The sequence below is a fragment of the Mirounga leonina genome, unplaced genomic scaffold (assembly GCF_011800145.1).
Source record: "Mirounga leonina isolate KUSES-001 unplaced genomic scaffold, KU_Mleo_1.0 Mir_101609, whole genome shotgun sequence".
Lineage (NCBI taxonomy): Eukaryota > Metazoa > Chordata > Mammalia > Carnivora > Phocidae > Mirounga > Mirounga leonina.
In genome coordinates, this window is record NW_023270164.1 from 5,374,936 (window position 1) to 5,387,458 (window position 12,523).

Genomic DNA, 12,523 nt, shown 5'->3' on the forward strand with positions numbered 1-12,523 from the left:
GGGGGGGAGGGGGGGCAGCGCAGGGCTGTGAAGGCTCCAGTCTTGGGAGGGGGAGGGGAGCAACTCTGACACCCTTTTGGCCCCAGGACAGCCCAGAAGCAGGCCCAACGTGTCTGGCCATCCTGGCCATCCTGAACCCACCTGCTTGGGCCAGCCCTACATCTCCAGGGCTGGGGGTGGGGTGGGGGGGTGACTGCCGCCACCAACTGCTCTCCCTCCTGCCCTGGCACCTCCCCCCAGTGCCTGGCCGGCGACCAGGACCTCAGAGAAGGCCTGTGGCTGTGGGCATCTAGCTGATCTAAGTCACAGAGTGGGTGGTGCCGTGGGCACACCTCAGGGCCGCACCTTTGCGTCCTACAGCTGAAGGCGAATGTGCTCTTGGAAATGGGAAGGCTTGCCAGGGAAGGTTAAGGGGTGTGGGTAATCAAAAGCCAAAGTGCACCCCTTCGCTCCCCGCCCCCCTTTGGGTCCTGAGCCTACACACCTGTGTTTCCAGCCCGGGGAAAGAGTGGTGAGTGCACAGAACACAGCGCCCGCCTGTCTCTCTAACTTGTCTCAGTAACAGAGCCACTTCAGAGGGGCAACGAGGGCCACCAGAGCCTCTGCGACTTCCAGACAGCCTTCGGTTAATAACACAGTTTCCAACAAGCTTGCTCAGGGCTGCAAGTTACGTTCCCAAATCTTAAAAACCGTGCCTCTGAGCACCTGAGGACCCAGGTGCAGCGATCCTGGCCAAGCCCCTCTGGACAGTGACACGCGGGACCCCGTGGGCCCTCTCCCACCACGTCTGCAGGACTAGACGACACACCACACACCATCCTGCACCTCCGTGCCGATTCTGGGAGCCGCAAAGGTGTGTGTTGGGGCGGGGGGCGGGGCGGGGGGCGGTGCGACGCGCGGCTGACTTTTCCTCTCCTCGGAGGACGAGGACGCCGTGGCCAGAAAGCGGCGGCCACCTCTGCGGCTCTCCGCGGGCCTGCACAGTGCACGCTTTGTGTAAGCGCGGCGCTGCTCGTGCACCAACAGCTGTCACATTATTTGCACTCGCTGTAAACAGCCTTCACATTCCCCCCTTACCACACAGTTAAAGCCAGACTAACAATCCCCAGTTCGAGATCAAACCAACAACAGCAGCATTGTGTCTGCCTCCGCTGCCTTCGCACCAAGCCCAGCAGCTGGCAGGTTTCTCCGGAACAAGGGGACCCCCCTCCCCCCACCCCCTGCCCCCCGCCCCCCAGGCTCCAGCCAAGGCTAGCCAAGGCAGCGTGCAGTTTGTCGCGGCTGATTGTAAAAGCGAAAGAGCACAGCCCTGTCGCCGGGATTTCTGTGCGGTTTATCAGCCCTCTCCCCGAGTTTGCCCCTCCTGGTGGCTGGGGGGAGGCACCCCTCCCCCACTCCCTCGGCTGGGAAGAGAGGTGGTTCACACTCCCGGGGTCGCTTTCTCTGCTCGGCAAAGCCCCCGGGGCCGGGCATGGGCTTGGGGCTTGGGGTCGGGGCAGGGAGGCCCGCCGCTCCCGGAGCCCTGGGGCGCAGAGGCCAGGCGGCTCCGCACTTTCCGCCGCCCGCCGCCTCTGGCGCCTCGAAAATGGTCCGACTCCCTGAATACTTACGGGCCGCCCCACTGATCAAAATGTCTCCTTTATGATTTTTGGTTAAGTCGAACATTTCCATAATCGTCATTATTAGCGCAAATTACACGCCTAATCGGTCCTTAAATAGATTTTAATTAAATAATCATACAAGGCTCATTTTATGACTTAAGAAAGGCATTACTTTTCGTTACAAACTTTCCACCAGGATACAGACTCAGGACAGCAGACAAATACTTATTCTGTGAAAATTGCCAATAACGGATGGGCAGAGAGGATCCTGAAATGATACTGTTTAAACTTCTGGAATCCCAGCAGAGACCAGACATAACCACATCTGTGCAACTTTCCTCTTGAGAAGGGAGAGGGGATTCTCTTCCTCCAAAGGCTCACTTGCGCTGTCTTCTCTTTCCGGCCAGTAGAAAGAAGCCCCAAATGCTACTTTTCCTTACCCATCTGCAGAGACTCCTCCAGCTAGCCGTCTCCTTTAGAGACCACTCCTCCCCACTGCCATCCATCCAGTTTCCCCCCCTGGTCGGCCGAGAGACGGGGCGCAAAGCAGGCAGGGCTCTGCTTGTTAACTGCTGTGTAAAATGCTGTTAATAAAATAATAAATACAAAGGATGGAGGCTGCTGGTTCCATGGCTGTTTTGACTGGAAATGCCTTGGCACTTGTCATGTGTTTATGGGAGGGCAGACAACTCCAGGATTTGCATAGTTTGGACATTTCTGTACTTCATTTATTCTGTCCTAAATGACGTAGGCCTAGAGCTATTTCAAGTTTGCATTTGTACAGAACTGTTGAGTGCCTAAGAGCTTCTCCAATTAGACCAAGTTTTAAATCAGACCCAAAGCTGGACCGTCCCTTCTCCCTGACTCGGCCCCTTCTCCACCCTCTGCCTCTGTTGCTGGAGAAAAACAAACAGACCCTCAACGACGACCCCCTGTCCTTGCTCTCCCCACCTTCACCCCCTCTGGAGGCATCTGGGGCAAAGGTTAAGGTGTCTTCAGATTACAGGCAAGGCCCTGGCTCCACGGTGTGGAAATCACGGCAGTTAGGCGCATCCTGGCCATACTCTACCTCTAAAATAGTGAGCTAAGATGCGGGGAAAACTGCTGGCCTGGTAAAACCCACTGTTCACAAAACAATGTCAGCAAAGGCTGGGAGGCATTCTTTAGAGAGGGACCAGGGATTCGTGCCTACTGAAGCTCTTTCAGCACAAAGGCTTTTAGGGGAAGAAGGGAAAAAGAGGGAGGAGGAGGGGAGAGAGGAGGAGAGAAAGGGAGGGCTCCTGTTTCAGAGCAGGCATCCCCTGAGAGTCAAGAACCAAGTGTAGCTTCAATCAAACGCTGACTTCCCCTCTGGGAGTCGAGTAGGAAACCTGATCACAGTAGCTTACTACCGGCCTGGATCCATACAGGTCTGGTTTTCTTCTCATGCTGGTAATTTTTTAAAATACATATCGATATAAAAAAAGAAGCAATCCCTGGCAGACTTTATTGAAAACCACACTGAGACCTCGTAACATCCGGACTTAATCCCTATCAAACAAACCACAGCACCTCTGGCCTCTGCAGCAGGCCACCCCCTCACCTCTTCCAACCAGGTCTCACCCCTCCAGCCACTAGGTTCCTCTCTCCCCTGAAAGAAGGACGGGGAGGCTTGCCAAAGAGCACCTAGATGCCCGGTTCTGGAATCAATTCCTAGCCAAATAATGACCCCACTTAGGGGGGGGAAAAATCCAAGCCCTTTCATATGGAACCCTTTAGAGCGCAGAATGCAAAGAACTGCAACAAAACAAAGAGGAGCCCACGAAGGCAGACCAGAGAAAGATCGTCGGAGGCGAATTTAACCTGCGTCGCTCCCGGGACACTGGCCTAGGCAGGTCTCAGGAGGGCGGGGGGGGGGGGGGGGGGAACGGAGGCGCACCTATAGGAACCTGATTAGTTATTCAAAGCAATCCCTAAATCCTCAGGGCCTACTATGTGCCAAGTAGTCTTCTTTGATCCTAAAGGTGGATAATTACTCCCAGTCTTACAAATGAAGAAACTTACTGAGGCTCAGAGGCCATAAATAACTTGCCCCCAAGGTCACACAGCTAGTAAAAATGGGCCACGGTCAAACTCAGTCCTGGAGTTGCGGAGAGGAGCCAATTATTGGTCTAATTGTGCCATTTGAAATCCCCAAGAATTTCGGAAAGCTTCCTTAGCCCTTGTCTTCGAAGACAGGCTAAGAGGAAAGAGTTGATGTAACGTATAACTTAGTCAACAAGGAGACCAGAACCCAGTTTCTCCTACACCCAGTAACCTTAGTCCACGTGAAGTCTTTCCCAATTTCCCGAGACTTCCTACACATCTCCCTACCCTAGAATACCCTGGTGTGAGGTCAGGGCTTCCAACAAAGCTCCACTTTCCCCTCCTTCAGGAGTCCAAAATAGGCAGGGGGTTGGTGGGTCGCTACTCTCAGGGCCCTGTAATAAAGTGCTGACTCCTGGTACTGGGGCTGGGCCTGCCACCCTAGTTTTGCCACATAAAACAATAAATCAAATTATCTAGATAGAGCAAAAGCCCTTTGGAAAGAGTGCGCCTACTCCTTTCCTAGGGTTTTAAAGAAAAACCCCAAGGACCAAAATGGGGTGGGGGAGGAGATTATGAGGGAAGTGGCTCGTAAGACGCCAGGCCCTACTGGACTCGCCCACCCCGGGGAAGGGGTGTCCCCACAAAAGGCCAAGCCTTCTGAGACAAGCTAGGGACTGGATTATCTTTCATTTCTCCAACTTCTCATCCCAGAAGCGCGGGTCGGGGCCTAATATCGCCACCCCGCCCCATCCCCAATTTCCAGATCTGCCCCAGGCTTTCGGATGCTCCGGGAACTCTCCCCACCCGACGACCCAGGCTGCACAGGGCCATCTCCCGCTCGGCTCGGTGGCGACCGGGAAGGGCAGGGGCTCCGGACAGTCGGCTGCCCCTGCGGGCTTCCCGGGGCCGAGCCCGTGGCTCCTCCAAGAGGCGGGGGCTCCGGATGTGCGAAATGGCTCCAGGAGCGACTGGGCCGGCAAGGGCCTCGGCAGCGGGAGGGATCGAGGCAATGGCGGCGCCGGGTCCTCACCCGACTAGCCAGCCGAACACGCCCCCGCCGCCCGGCCGCCCCTGGCTCCCGGCCAGTGCCTTTCTCTCTCTCTTTTTTAAACTTTCCGGCGTTGGCGATCGGGGCAGGGTTTCCAGCCTCCGCCCGCCCCCGCCCCCCCCCCCGCCCCTAGCTCCGAGCAGGCCCTTCCAAACCTCCGGGGAGGCGACCCCCGCCCCGACACCGCGAGACAGCGGGCCCGGCAGACCCCCCCACACACACCTTGAGCCACCTGGAACCACCTGGAGCGGGCGGCTCCCCGAAGCGATCGGCGTCCGGCCGAGCGTGGGGCTGCTGCGTCCGGGGAGGAACTCCGGCAGGCGCCCAACGGTCCCCGCCTGCCCGCGGCGCGCGTGCAGTGCGCCTCACACTCGCGCGCGCTCCTTAAGAACTTACGCAGGGGGGAGGGGTGGGAGTGGGGCGGGCAGGGCCGCGGGCTTTTTTTTTTTAAACTCTTTAGTTGTAAGAGTTTTGGGTGTCCCTGGCACGATTGCGAGCGCTCGGGTAGAACAATAGAAATAGGGGCTTGCCGGAAATGGTGCAGGAAGACCCCTATAACCCTATAAACCTCTCCTCCCCCTCGCCAGTTACTATTAGCATTAAAAGACCCCAGTGCCTTCAATGCAATGGTGCCTGTTTATAACTTTTTCCCGCTGAGTCCCCATACCCTAAACAAGTCCCCCTCCTCACATTATGAAATCACAAGGGCAAAGATCGCTCCCAAATCTGTGACCTCTGGAAGCTCTCTGGGACTTTCACCTGCTCTGGCCCTGGCACCCCGACCTGACTCACCCCCTCCCCCAGTAGTTTCTCTGGTTTGCACCTAGACAATAAATTTAGTTTAATTTAGCTTCCGGTCTTTAATTTTAGCAGGTCTCCTTTTTGCATGCAAATCAATATGGCAATTACCATCTAAAAGCTCGCCCAGCCCCGGGTCAATGTAAATTGATCATTGTCCGCCTTCCACAAAATAACACCAGGAGTCTGTGGTGCATAATGAGATTATACTGGAAACTGTCTTTTAGATCACAAATTATATTTTATGCTGTCAGGATCTTCTAGCGGACTTCCCCGTTAGTCTAATCACAGGGAGCCGAGCCTGTAGGTGCTGGGGGGGGGGGGGGATGGCTTGGGGAGACATAGCTCTAAAAATTAACCAAGTGAGGGACCCCCATTTCCGAGACCCTCGACTGAAGACAGGCACAGATGAGCCTGTGCTGGGAAAGGGGACCTTCTACAGAAATACCGCAGAAAAGCATCGTTCCTTCATTCCCATCCAACACAAAGTCAGATATCCCTCCCAGAGGAACACGTTGGGGGTAACTAGCAAAAAGCCGTCGGGCTGGGCTGGTGGTCGGGGGAAGTCTCGGGCCAAGTGCTCGCGACGAAGGCGGCTGGGCTACCACCCGGGCGGCCCGAGGAGGCTGTCCACTTCTGCCCCAGCAGCTTCTCAACCCCGCCGCCGCCGCCACCTAGGCCCCAGCAGTGCAGCCTGCTTTGCAAACAGACGGAATCCTGTGGGCCATACACACTGGCAAAGCAGCTGGGGCGGGCCTTGGCCGGCCTCGGCCTCCCCTCCCCGAACCGTGTGAGCGGGCGGCTGAGGCCTCCGAGCAAGGATAAGGTCCTTTCTCGCCGAGAGCACCGCTCTCCCGCCCCTCTGCGGCCCCCAGGGCACGGGTGTGACCCTGGGGCCTAACAAAGGGCCTTCTGAGCTCCTTTCGGCCTCGGGCTGGCGGGGGGAGGGGTGGGGCCAGCGGGAGGGAGGGGTTGGGCTCGGAGGCCGAAGTGGACCCTCGAGGTCCCCCACCCCGCCCCGCCGCGCCTGGCTAGCTCGGCCGGGCCCGGCGCCCTCGAGGAAACCACCGAGGTGGTATCGTCAGGGCTGCCTTGCGCTCCTGAGGACCGTCCCGGAGTTCGGGCGGCACTGCGGCCTGCAAGCCTCCCGCCCAGACCGCGCGGCCCAGCCCTGCCCCGCCCGACCCTGCGCGGGCTCCACCCGAGTGCGGTCTTCCCAATAAAAGCTGGAATTCCCGGCTGGGCTCAGACAAAGAGGGACCGCGGCAAATCGACGCCGCGGGCAAACCAAACCCTAGCCTAGTTTACGTGAGCGTCTGGGGTCGCACAGGCGCCTACCAATCCACCCTACACAGACCGTCCCCGCAAGGTCTCCTCCAGAAAAGAAAAAGAAAAAAAATTAAAGCATACCAAAATGAAAGCATACCTCCCCTTTATTGCTCCCGGAGGCCGAACTTCGCACTTCTTTCGGTTCTATCTTTATCAGTCCACCAGGCTGACAGCCACATCAGCAAACAGGACTTCAGAGGAGGGCCACCATCTATCTATTCCTCCTGACCTACTCTTCTTTTTCCTCCACCATCCATCCACTCAAGGTCAAGAACTCAGAATCTCTTAGAGATCCTCCTACCAGCTCCACACATACCCTCTCCCCTGCCCCAGAAGGGAAGAAATTATAACCAGAAGTACTACTGGTGAGCGAGGGCCATTCGCCCTTAGCTAGGCCGCTTTGCCCTCAGTTTCCTTCCAGCCTACGACACAGTTTTTCCCTGCCAGTGAGTGCACAAAGGTGGTTAGGCGGCCCACACTTCCGTGCCCACATTGCTCTCCCCCGGCAGGAAAGTCTTCGTCGGCCAAGGAGGAGTTTTTGTCATTCAGCCAGTGTATCTAAGCATGGATGTATGCATATGAATGCTTTTTGTGTTTCCAAGTGACCCTCTTCACACCTTTAAATGGGCTTTTGTCTCTGGAACGCACTTACAGAAATTCTGCCCCAGTTTCCAGCTCAACAAAGTCTGGGATTTTTCTCTTAGAATATCACTATAGGTCCCTGTATTTGCACACCCGTGTTTACATTCTCCTCGGCCAGTTCTTTATCTCTTATGTATCTCTTGTTCCATGTGGGCATCGGAGACCAAGTGTCTTGATTTGTTTCAGCACATGTCATCCAGGCGCACATCTTAATCTGAACATTCCTGTCTAGCTCCTACACCTCCCCACTACTTACATTCTTGCTTTGCCCGTAATATGTGGCCCATTCCCAGGCTAGACCAACATGGGTTTGCAGTTTAAATATAACTAGAGAATCCCCTGAACCACAAACCCTAAAAGGAAGAGGATGGGGAAGGAGACAGAGGTGTGTTCACTAATGACTTATTTATATATAGGGTAACCCACCCACCAATTTCAACCTCTAGAAAGAACTAGACCACTCTCTGTGAGGTTATGTTTAAATTTTTGGATGGGCTCAATGTCGACCCCACGTTTGTGCATACGGATGCTCGATCTTGTACACATCCCTAACCAACTCCTGTTTAGAGGCTGTCTCCTTGCACATATCTGATTCTAACTCCCCACAAGTTCATGGTTAAAAGTGCCATCTGTTTATACAGACAACTCAAGGACCTCTTTGCTGTCTCCAATGCATACCTGTACACATTGGCCTGGCATTTCAGTCTCAGGTCTTCCGTCTGCAGCAGTCTTGGTCAGAGGCCCCACCCCACCACAGCTCTGAGCCGACCTTCCCATTACTAGGATCGTCTGCACGAATTCTCTCTGGGAGGTCTAGATCTGCATCTCCTAAACCCGGTTCCTTAAGTGAGGGTGCCTACTGTGTGTTCACGCCTCCCTCCCGTTGAGAGGTCCTGGGTCAAACTAGACCATCTAGCAGCTGCGTTTGGTTTGTCGAAGAATCGAGTCCAATGCATCAGGATGTGAGCGTGCAAGCACAGAAGAGAAAGGAAAACCCTAGGCCCAGACTCCCGCCCCGCCCCCCTCCCTCCGGGGGGGCTACTCTGCCTCCAGGAATTTCTACAAGGATCTTTGCCCCCACTACCGCATCGCACTCCCCCATTGCCTTTAAAGGGTTAAGAGAAATCCTCACAGCCTTCCCTCCACCCTGCTCGCAGGGCCCGCAGGCTTGTTCGCTCACTCGCTGCTCACGGGAGTCTGCCGCCGCCTCCGCGGCCCGCCCCCCCCCCCTTTCCCGTCCTTCAGCCGGGAGGGAGCCTGCATGCCTGTCTAGACCGATCTATCACAGGCACACCAACAACACCCGCGAGAGCGCGGAGACCCTGCCCAGGTCCCCCTGCTCGCACGGTTCCCGGCGGACAGAACCCGGGGAGCGTGACCGCGCCTGCAGGGTGGGGGTGGGAGCCTACGGGCGCGGGCCGCCCCGAGCGCACGGCGGGTTCTCGCCGGCCCTGGCCCCGGCCCCCGGCGCTCCCGCCAGCCCGGCTGCCGGGGCAGTCACAGCTCTGCGCGCTGGGCAGTCCTATTTTTATCTTGTCTAATCCCAAACTGGGCGGGGAGCACAGGCGTCGTGCTTAGAGAACAAGAGATAGGCGAGGGAGGCGGGGAGGAGTCGCCAGGCAGCGACGCGAGCAGGAGCGAGTTAAAGACACAGTCGAGGCGACCGAGAGCAGGAAGAAAGAGCGGGTTGCGCGGGCCTCGCGGCGCCACACGCAACGCGCAGCCCGGCGAAGTTACACTCGCCTCTCCACCGCCCCTTGCTGCCGGTCCCTCCCCACTTCCCAGCCGCGCTCTCCGAAGCCCCGGCCGCGGGGCCCCGGCCTGTGTGGGAGGCAGAGGCCCGGCCGGCCCTGCAAAGGGCTGGGGAGAATCGCTAATGAGCTGTGCGGCCCATTGATCCGGAGAACACTTCCTAATTAACTCTCAGTCACCTACTGGTGACAGCGCCTCAAAGGACAGCGCTGGGGCCGTACGAGCCCCAGCCCCAACCTGCCTGCCGAGCGCCTGGCGCCCGAACCCCGCGCGCTCCCCTAACTACCCCAGGCAATCCTGGCGAGGGGCGGCGGATACCCGCACACTGAAGGCCAGCCTCGCATTAAACCTGGACGGCATATTAATCACCGCCAGCTCCCCCGCCCCCCGCCAACGTCCCTCCACGCGGTGAAATCGTGCCCAAAATAAACACGAGAACCAACACTGCAAAGCCCAGACCAGATAACAGGTCGGGGGTGGAGTGGGAAGGGTCGAGAAGAAAACGTATTCTCCAAGTGCCCACGTACAGAAGTCTCCGAGACCGACAATTAAAATGCCTTCCACACAAGCAATTCCGCTGGCAAACCCGAATCCAACACCTCGTAAGGATTGATTTCGGCCCGCGGTGTCCGTTTCCAGTGCCACAGGAAGTGTCAGATGGCTAGAAATACCCAACTCTGTCTGCGTTCGCCACCCACTACCTTCTGGGGTGGGCCATTTCCTCCCTGTTTTCACTTCCAGGCCATTTTTAAGGATTTTTCGACAAGAGGCTACCCCTTGCACCAAATACCACTACCCCTCCCTTCGCCTTCTCCCTCTCAAAAAAAAAAAGAAAGAAAAGAAAAGAAAAAAGAAAAAGGAAAGAAAAAAATAAAAAACCAGCTAAAACCCTGAGCTGTCTGGTCTAGACACAGAGAGGCTGTGAGAATACCTATTTGAAGCGCGCTGGTTTCTTTTTAAGGTTTGTTTTTAAATACACATAACCCTCCCCCCTCTTCCTTCGCTCTTCAATTCCCCCACCCCCACCCTTCAGACGCCGGCGGCGCGCGCCCTCACGCGCAGGCACTCACAGCCTCTAGCTGGAGATCGCGGACTTTCTGGAAAAGATTCATTAACAGCAAATTAAGCCTCGCCCGGCCTCGGCCTAGACGCGGCCAGACTCCGCCGTCTCAGGGACCCAGGGAAGTGCCCACTCGAAAGTGCGAGCGGCGGAAAGCCCGCCGGGACCACGCGTGCCTTGAGCGCCCTGCTCCGCACACGGCGCCCCAGGGCTCGCTTGGTAAACAGCAGGCGCACGTCGCCGCCGCCGTGAGCCCCCGAGTTGGCGGAGGCTCTGCGGCGCCGCGGCCCGCCTGCTCCGAGCGCGGGCCCCGCGGCGCAGCGGCGCCTCGCCCTCCCCGCCTTGGCCGAGGATCGCGCCCGGGTGCGCAAGTTCCTCTTCGCCCTCAGCCTCTGCGCCGCACGCCCTCCGAGTGAGACCAACTTCCTCCGGCCACAGACACGCACACGCCCAAACAGCTTCCCCACCAGACTCCCCGCTGCCCAGTGGAGGGCCCAGGTCTCGCGCCCCCCCCCCCGGCGCCCGCGCCCTCCCTTCCCGCCGCCGCCCCCGCCCCCGCACATTCTCCCCCCGCCCCCGGGGGCTCACAACTTAGAACCTACCCCGCAACGTCGGGGAGGGCATGGGGGGTGGGAGGGAGTCTCGGATTATAATTTCAGAAGAACATTTAAAAAACAAAGCGTCTGACCTGGCTGGCGGGCGGGCGGGCCGAGTCGGAACCCCTCGCTCGGCTCGATTTCCTAGTAGTTTCTTTTCTTTCTTTCTTTTTTTTTTTTAAATCCACGTGATTCGCGCTTTGGGGCAAGCCAAGAAAAAACCCGGGACTCCCCTCCCGAGTTGCGCGGCGGCAGGTCGAGCTCGGCTCGGCCCGGGGCGCCCGCCACACACCCTCGCGCACGCACACGCCGTCGTTCCACTAGGAGGAACGACCGGCCCCTGGAGAGGCGAGACGAGGCGGCGGCGGCTGGGGGTTTTTACAGTTCTTTCCCGAGTCGAAAAAGAAAGCAGACGGGAACCCGCCGCCCTCCCCTTCCTGCTCGCGAGCTAACGCCGAGCCGAGCTTCCCAGCTTCCAGCCCAGCCGCCCCCCCTCCCCCCGCGCCCGACTCGCGGCGCTCAGCGGCGACCGCGCTCCCGCGCACAGACACACACAGGCTGCAAACTTCCACTCCGCGAACTCCCTGCTCTCCTCCCAGCCCCCGGGGAGGCGGCAGGCCCCTCGCCGCGTCCCTCCCTCCCCGGTGCCCACGCGGGGCCGCTTAGGCTGGCTGCATTTTTAATAACTTACAGCTAGGAGATAAAAACGAAAGCGAGCCAAGCAGCCAAAGGGAAGCGCGAGGCGAAACCTTCGAGCTCCACGGGGTACGCGAGAGACTCGGAGGAGCAACCCGCTGCGGGAGGGGGCCCCGAGGGAGGGGGCCGGCTGCAGCCCGCGACGCGCCCGCCCGCCCGCCCGCCCGCCGCCCGCCGCCCGCGCGGCCTCCCCGGGGAAAGGTGTTCCGAGCACTGACCTGAAATCCCCGGCCGGGGAGTAAGCAGGGAGCCTGCGATCCGGCGCTTTGAAGTTTTCCTCTCCCCCCCCAACCCCCGAGCAGAGTCGAGGCGGCGAGGAGGAGCGAGGGGCGGATGGCTGGGTGGGGAGAGGTGTGCGGGGTTGGAGGAAAGTGGGGTGGCGACGTTAGCGAGCGGAGAAGGAGCCGGGCCGGGGAAGCGCGGCGAGCAGCAAAGTTTGCCGTCCCCGGCTGCCCGCAGCCCGCTCGCGGTGCCGCGCTCGCTCGTCTCCCTCGCCGTCTGCTGCCAGCCGGCTGCCCTCGGGGTCGGCCCCGCGGAGGGGTGGGCTCTGGGCCGGGTGGGGGCGGGGCGGGGCGGGCTCAAAGCCTCCGGGCAGGTGGCGACGGCCCCGCGCGATCCTCCGGGCTCCCGGGGTTGGGCCGGGCTCGGCCGGGCTCAGCAGCTCCCGCGCCGCCGCTGCTGCCGCCCGCGCTCGGGCAGGAGCCCCAGCGCCATGTTGACGGATCGCCGCGAGCGCCCGCTCGGGCTGGGTGTATGTGAGTGTGTGTGTGTGTGTGTGTGTGTGTGCGCGCGCGCGCGCGCGTGTGTGTGAGTGAGTGTGTTGGCCAAGTCGTCCCTGCGCGGCGACAGCGCGGCTTGGGCTCCCCGCCCGGCGGCTCGCGGGCTCCCCCTCCGCCGCCGCCCGCCTCGCTCCCGCTCTCGGTCGCGGTCTGGG

The 12,523-nt window shown here is 59.2% G+C and overlaps 1 protein-coding gene across 7 annotated transcripts in view; it reads right to left on the reverse strand.

Moving 5' to 3' along the window:
• Positions 1 to 12,095, reverse strand: part of BCOR (BCL6 corepressor) — a 46,454-nt gene extending 34,359 nt beyond the window's left edge. For 4 of the 7 annotated variants that reach the window (XM_035003093.1, XM_035003116.1, XM_035003103.1 and 1 more), the window contains exon 1: positions 11,808 to 12,094. The gene's annotated coding sequence lies outside the window, so the exon portion shown is untranslated. Of the gene's footprint in view, positions 1 to 11,807 lie in introns of all 7 variants that reach the window. The other 3 variants (XM_035003075.1, XM_035003066.1, XM_035003084.1) reach the window with 1 other exon arrangement.
• Between the last annotated feature and the right edge of the window lie 428 nt (positions 12,096 to 12,523).